Genomic DNA, 7,847 nt, shown 5'->3' on the forward strand with positions numbered 1-7,847 from the left:
GAAACTTTGGAGTTTCATTAGGTCCCATTTGTCAATTCTCGATCTTACAGCACAAGCCATTGCTGTTCTGTTCAGGAATTTTTCCCCTGTGCCCATATCTTCAAGGCTTTTCCCCACTTTCTCCTCTATAAGTTTCAGTGTCTCTGGTTTTATGTGAAGTTCCTTGATCCACTTAGATTTGACCTTAGTACAAGGAGATAAGTATGGATCAATTCGCATTCTTCTACATGATAACAACCAGTTGTGCCAGCACCAATTGTTGAAAATGCTGTCTTTCTTCCACTGGATGGTTTTAGCTCCCTTGTCGAAGATCAAGTGACCATAGGTGTGTGGGTTCATTTCTGGGTCTTCAATTCTATTCCATTGTTCTACTTGTCTGTCTCTATACCAGTACCATGCAGTTTTTATCACAATTGCTCTGTAGTAAAGCTTTAGGTCAAGCATGGTGATTCCACCAGAGGTTCTATTATCCTTGAGAAGACTTTTTGCAATCCTAGGTTTTTTGTTATTCCAGATGAATTTGCAAATTGCTCCTTCTAATTCGTTGAAGAATTGAGTTGGAATTTTGATGGGGATTGCATTGAATCTGTAGATTGCTTTTGGCAAGATAGCCATTTTTACAATGTTTATCCTGCCAATCCATGAGCATGGGAGATCTTTCCATCTTCTGAGATCTTCTTTAATTTCTTTCTTCAGAGATTTGAAGTTTTTATCATACAGATCTTTCACCTCCTTAGTTAGAGTCACGCCAAGATATTTTATATTATTTGTGACTATTGAGAAGGGTGTTGTTTCCCTAATTTCTTTCTCAGCCTGTTTATTCTTTGTACAGAGAAAGGCCATTGATTTGTTTGAGTTTATTTTATATCCAGCTACTTCACCGAAGCTGTTTATCAGGTTTAGGAGTTCTCTGGTAGAATTTTTAGGGTCACTTATATATACTATCATATCATCTGCAAAAAGTGATATTTTGACTTCCTCTTTTCCAATTTGTATCCCTTGATCTCCTTTTGTTGTCGAATTGCTCTGGCTAATACTTCAAGTACTATGTTGAAAAGGTAGGGAGAAAGTGGGCAGCCTTGTCTAGTCCCTGATTTTAGTGGGATTGCTTAGAGCTTCTCTCCATTTACTTTGATGTTGGCTACTGGTTTGCTGTAGGTTGCTTTTATCATATTTAGGTATGGGCCTTGAATTCCTGATCTTTCCAAAACTTTTATCATGAATGGGTGTTGAATCTTGTCAAATGCTTTTTCTGCATCTAACGAGATGATCATGTGGTTTTTGTCTTTGAGTTTGTTTATATAATGGATTACATTGATGGATTTTCGTATATTAAACCATCCCTGCATTCCTGGAATAAAACCTACTTGGTCAGGATGGATGATTGCTTTAATGTGTTCTTGGATTCGGTTAGCAAGAATTTTATTGAGGATTTTTGCATCAATATTCATAAGAGAAATTGGTCTGAAGTTCTCTATCTTTGTTGGGTCTTTCTGTCGTTTAGGTATCAGAGTAATAGTGGCTTCATAAAATGAGTTGGGTAGAGTACCTTCTACTTCTATTTTGTGAAATAGTTTGTGCAGAACTGGAATTAGATCTTCTTTGAAGGTCTGATAGAACTCTGCACTAAACCTGTCTGGTCCTGGGCTTTTTTTGGCTGGGAGAATATTAATAACTGCTTCTATTTCTTTAGGTGATATGGGACTGTTTAGATGGTCAACTTGATCCTGACTCAACTTTGGTACCTGGTATCTGTCCAGAAATTTGTCCATTTCGTCCAGGTTTTCCAGTTTTGTTGAGTATAACCTTTTGTAGAAGGATCTGATGGTGTTTTGGATTTCTTCAGGATCTGTTGTTATTTCTCCTTTTTCATTTCTGATTTTGTTAATTAGGATTTTGTCCCTGTGCCCTTTAGTGAGTCTAGCTAAGGGTTTATCTATCTTGTTGATTTTCTCAAAGAACCAACTCCTCGTTTGGTTAATTCTTTGAATAGTTCTTCTTGTTTCCACTTGGTTGATTTCACCCCTGAGTTTGATTATTTCCTGCCATCTACTCCTCTTGGGTGAATTTGCTTCCTTTTTTTCTAGAGCTTTTAGATGTGTTGTCAAGCTGCTAGTATGTGCTCTCTCCCGTTTCTTCTTGGAGGCACTCAGAGCTATGAGTTTCCCTCTTAGAAATGCTTTCATTGTGTCCCAAAGGTTTGGGTACGTTGTGGCTTCATTTTCATTAAACTCTAAAAAGTCTTTAATTTCTTTCTTTATTCCTTCCTTGACCAAGGTATCATTGAGAAGAGTTTTGTTCAGTTTCCACGTGAATGTTGGCTTTCCATTATTTATGTTGTTATTGAAGATCAGTTTTAGGCCATGGTTGTCTGATAGGATACATGGGACAATTTCAATATTTTTGTATCTGTTGAGGCCTGTTGTGTGACCAATTATATGGTCAATTTTGGAGAAGGTCCCGTGGGGTGATGAGAAGAAGGTATATCCTTTTGTTTTAGGATAAAATGTTCTGTAGATATCTGTCAGGTCCATTTGTTTCATAACTTCTGTTAGTTTCAATGTGTCCCTGTTTAGTTTTTGTTTCCACGATCTATCCATTGATGAAAGTGGTGTGTTGAAGTCTCCCATTATTATTGTGTGAGGTGCAATGTGTGCTTTGAGCTTTACTAAAGTGTCTTTAATGAATGTGGCTGCCCTTGCATTTGGAGCATAGATATTCAGAATTGAGAGTTCCTCTTGGAGGATTTTACCTTTGATGAGTATTAAGTGTCCCTCCTTGTCTTTTTTGATAACTTTGGGTTGGAAGTCGATTTTATTAGATATTAGAATGGCTACTCCAGCTTGTTTCTTCAGACCATTTGCTTGGAAAATTGTTTTCCAGCCTTTCACTCTGAGGTAGTATCTGTCTTTTTCCCTGAAATGGGTTTCCTGTAAGCAGCAGAATGTTGGGTCCTGTTTGTGTAGCCAGTCTGTTAGTCCATGTTTTTTTATTTGGGAATTGAGTCCATTGATATTAATAGATATTACGGAGAAGTAATTGTTGCTTCCTTTTATTTTTGTTGTTAGAGTTGGCATTCTGTTCTTCTGGCTGTCTTCTTTTTGGTTTGTTGAGGGATTACTTTCTTGCTTGTTCTAGGGCGTGATTTCCGGCCTTGTATTGCTTCTTTTCTGTTATTATCCTTTGAATGGCTGGATTCCTGGAAAGATATTGTGTGAATTTGGATTTATTGTGGAATACTTTGGTTTCTCCATCTATGGTAATTGAGAGTTTGGCCAGGTATAGTAGCCTGGGCTGGCATTTGTGTTCTCTTAGTGTCTGTATAACATCTGTCCAGGCTCTTCTGGCTTTCATAGTCTCTGGTGAAAAGTCTGGTGTAATTCTGATAGGCCTTCCTTTATATGTTACTTGACCTTTCTCCCTTACTGCTTTAAATATTCTATCATTATTTAGTGCATTTGTTGTTCTGATTATTATGTGTCGGGAGGAATTTCTTTTCTGGTCCAGTCTATTTGGAGTTCTGTAGGCTTCTTGTATGATCATGGGCATCTCTTTCTTTATGTTTGGGAAGTTTTCTTCTATTATTTTGTTGAAGATATTAGCTGGCCCTTTAAGTTGAAAATCTTCATTCTCATCAATTCCTATTATCTGTAGGTTTGGTCTTCTCATTGTGTCCTGGATTTCCTGGATGTTTTGAGTTAGGATCCTTTTGCATTTTGTATTTTTTTTGACTGTTGTGTCGATGTTCTCTATGGAATCTTCTGCACCTGAGATTCTCTCTTCCATTTCTTGTATTCTGTTGCTGATGCTCGCATCTATGGTTCCAGATCTCTTTCCTAGGGTTTCTATCTCCAGCGTTGCCTCGCTTTGGGTTTTCTTTACTGTGTCTACTTCCCTTTTTAGTTCTAGTATGGTTTTGTTCATTTCCATTACCTGTTTGGCTGTGTTTTCCTGCTTTTCTTTAAGGACCTGTAACTCTTTAGCAGTGCTCTCCTGTAATTCTTTAAGTGACTTATGAAAGTCCTTCTTGATGTCCTCTATCATCATCATGAGAAATGTTTTTAAATCTGGGTCTAGATTTTCGGTTGTGTTGGGGTGCCCAGGACTAGGTGGGGTGGGAGTGCTGCGTTCTGATGATGGTGAGTGGTCTTGATTTCTGTTAGTAGGATTCTTACCTTTGCCTTTCGCCATCTGGTAATCTCTGAAGCTAGCTGTTATAGTTGTCTCTGTTAAGAGCTTGTTCTTCAGGTGACTCTGTTAGCCTCTATAAGCAGACCTGGGAGGGTAGTGCTCTCCTTAGTTTAGTTTCAGTGGGTAGAGTATTCTCTGCAGGAAAGCTCTCTTCTTGCAGGGAAAGTACCCAGATATCTGGTGTTCGAACGGGACTCCTGGCAGAAGTTGTGTTCCACTCACTAGAGGTCTTAGGATCCCGTGGGGAATCCTGTGTGGGCCCTTGCGGGTGTTAGGCGACTCCGCTGGCAAGGTAGCCCGGGGCTCGAGTGGAGCGGAAGGGGCTTGTGCCCCAGGTCAGGCCCGGGTAGTCTGCTTCCCTATGTACTGCAGTCTCAGGTTCCGCACGATTGGATTGGGGCTGGCACTGTGTTCCACTCACCAGAGGTCTTAGGATCCCGTGGGGAATCCTGTGTGGGCCCTTGCGGGTGTCAGGTGACTCCGATGGCAAGGTAGCTGGCTCGAGTGGAGCGGAAGGGGCTTGTGCCCCAGAATTTTTATATTTCTAAACAAGCTTAATCCAAACTACAATAAGCCAGAATTTGTGATAGAAATGTGGCTATACTTTCATTTAAAAAGGTATATTAAGAAGATTTCCCTATGCAAAATAAGGGGTCTGAGATCACATGGTACAGTTTCTTATTCTAAATATTTGTTTTGTCATCTATAAACAGCATTAAAATCTATTTGTTGTTCACAGAGTTGTAGGTAGGAAACAATAAAGCTTTTTCAGGGAAGATATTGTTTGTGGACAGTCAGGTTGCAGTGGTGGGTTGTGCATGAGCATGTTTCTTCTCCAGATGCTTTTTGAGATAAACCAGTCTGGAATAGTTTGTGGAGCACATGGGACAAGCGTAGGGCCTCTCACCACTGTGCTTTTCTCTATGTCTGTTGAGATCACATAGGCGGAAAAACGACCATGTGCATCCAGGCTCATCACACCTGTATTTCCTCACACAAGTGTGTTTCTTCTGGTGTTCTTTGAGGTGGTAAGCTCTGTTGTAAAATTTCGTACAACCCTCATAAGTACAAAAGTAGAGCTTCAAAGGACTAGGGTTCTTCTGTGACACAGGGCTCTGGGTCTTGAAGTCTAACTTCATCTCTGGATGCTGTCTCTGGACTAAACTGGAAGCTGAAGAGTTTTTCTGAGGTTGTTTTTGAATCAAAGGGGAACGTGAAGGATATGAGTATTCACCCACATATGGAGCTTGCAAACTAAATGAAGTCACCTGACGATCAAGGCTTTCTTTAATATTAGGTGTTCCATTCTGACTTGGGTAGACATTTTGATCAACAGAGGTCCTCATTTGACCCAAGTAGAATGTCTCTTCAGATCTGGGACTTGTCTCCAAAGGGCAAGCCAGGTTGTCTTCTGCACTGGATCTTGTCCTTTTAGATCCAGGAAGAGTTGTATCAAAACTGGAGGTTTGTATCTGAAAGTCAGAGAGAGGCTGGCCACCAATTGGGCTTGGCACCTGGGGATTCACAATCAAATCCTGGTCACATCTGTAGCCTGATATCTGATAACCAGAGAGGGAGCACTCACCACTGAGGAGATTCTCCTGACTTTTGCAGACATTCTGACCACTGAAGGATTTCATTTGGTCATTTGTTTGGTCAAAGTTAGCTCTCATCTGAGGCTCATAGAAAGCCTGGTATCCATTTGGCAATATCACCTGATCTTCATAGAATCCATTATTAACTGCTAGGTTACTCTGCTGATCCTCAAAATAGTTCTGTTCAGAAAAGGATGTTATGATTTGATTGGGATGAAGGGTCTGGCTATAACTGGGTGCTGTCATCTGACTCCCATAGAGAGTCAGATGCCCTCCATTCCTGGTTGTCATCTGACTGTCGTAGGAGGTCCAGTCATGTTCAGAAGCAAAGATGTGACCCACATTTGGGTCCTGGCTTGCATGGCTTCCATAGAGAGCAATTTGATGATTGTCAAAGGTAACCCTTTGATTCTCACACATGGCTGTATTTTGGACCAAGAGAGTCTTGTCAGAGTTCAGTGTCCTCATCCAGTAGTCTTCATTGTAGAAAGTCTCCCTGGTGTCAACTCTTGTTGTCTTCTGGGGAGGAAGGAATGTCTTCGGGGTGCCGTTGAGCTGCATATGGTGAAAACCTGCAGGAGATATTTTCTGCTCAGCAGACACAACTTGCTGGTTCAAAGAAGTGTTCTCAAATGGCTCTCCAAAATGGAAACCAATGGCTTTTGCTGGGTATGCTGTTGAGTTCTGAGTATAGGTTGACTCCTGTGTGCTACAGGATGCAGATGCCATCACTGTTTGTTTCGAGGTAAGAATCTCTGAGCTCTGACCTGAGACAAGCTGGCTGGACTCCGTAGGGGAAGGCTGGGTATTACAGGGTCTTGGCTTGGAAGCACCTGTGTTTTCTGCCATCTCGATATAGACTTCGCAGAAGGCCTGGGAACTCTTCAAGTTCCTCAACTGAAGATGAAAAGTTCAGTAGTCTTGTAGTTTTGCAGTCCCAAGAAAGGTCGTCGCAGCTGGTCTTCTCTATAAGTTAGAAGCTGGAAACATTGGACTCCAATGCCAGTGTAGGGATGGATGTGTAAGCCAGCTGAAGACAAGCTGAAAAATGGGTAAACCTGCCTGCTCCCATGGCCTTATATCTGCCTCCAGCAGAAAGGCGTGTCCAGGATTAAAGGTGTGTTGTCCTGGATTAAGGGTGTGTTGTCCTGGATTAAGGGTGTGTTGTCCAGGATTAAAGGTGTGTTGTCCTGGATTAAGGGTGTGTTGTCCTGGATTAAGGGTGTGTTGTCCAGGATTAAAGGTGTGTTGTCCTGGATTAAGGGTGTGTTGTCCTGGATTAAGGGTGTGTTGTCCTGGATTAAGGGTGTGAGTATTCCAGCCTCACATTCTTGGTTAGAAGTCATTAACAGAATTCAATCAGACAATATCTCAAAGATGTTTCCTCTTTGAGTAGATATTTGTTCTTTCCAGATATTTTCAAGTGGACAACCAAGAGAACACATCACAACCTTGATCTCAGAAAAATGTGGTTTTACTGCTAAAAAAGTAGAAGCCCTTAAAGAAGAAACACAAAAAAATCCCTTAAAGAATTACAGGAAAACATTACCAAACACGTGACAGAATTGCACAAAAACATCCAAGATCTAAAAATGGAAGTAGGAACAATAAAGAAAACGCAAAGGGAGACAACTCTGGATATAGAAATCCTAGGAAAGAAATCAGGAATCATAGATCTGAGCATCAGCAACAGAATACAAGAGATGGAAGAGAGAATATCAGATGCAGAAGATTCTATAGAGAGCATGGACATAACAATTGAAGAAAATGCAAAATGCAAAAAGATCCTAACTCAAAACATTCAGGAAATCCAAGACCCACTGAGAAGACTAAACCTACAGATAATAGGAGTACATGAGAATGAAGATTTTCAACTTAAAGGGCCAGCAAATATCTTCAGCAAAATTATAGAAGAAAACTTCCCTAACCTAAAGAAAGATATGCCCATGAACATACAAGAAGCCTACAGAACTCCAAATAGACTGGACCAGAAAAGAAATTCCTCCCAACACATAATAATCAGAACCAAAAATGCACTAAATAAAGACAGAATATTAAAAG

The 7,847-nt window shown here is 40.6% G+C and overlaps 1 pseudogene; it reads right to left on the reverse strand.

The window, feature by feature from the left end:
- Zfp353-ps (zinc finger protein 353, pseudogene) lies at positions 4,855 to 6,838 on the reverse strand (annotated as a pseudogene).

This window comes from Mus musculus, chromosome 8 (genome assembly GCF_000001635.26).
Source record: "Mus musculus strain C57BL/6J chromosome 8, GRCm38.p6 C57BL/6J".
Taxonomy (NCBI): Eukaryota; Metazoa; Chordata; class Mammalia; order Rodentia; family Muridae; genus Mus; species Mus musculus.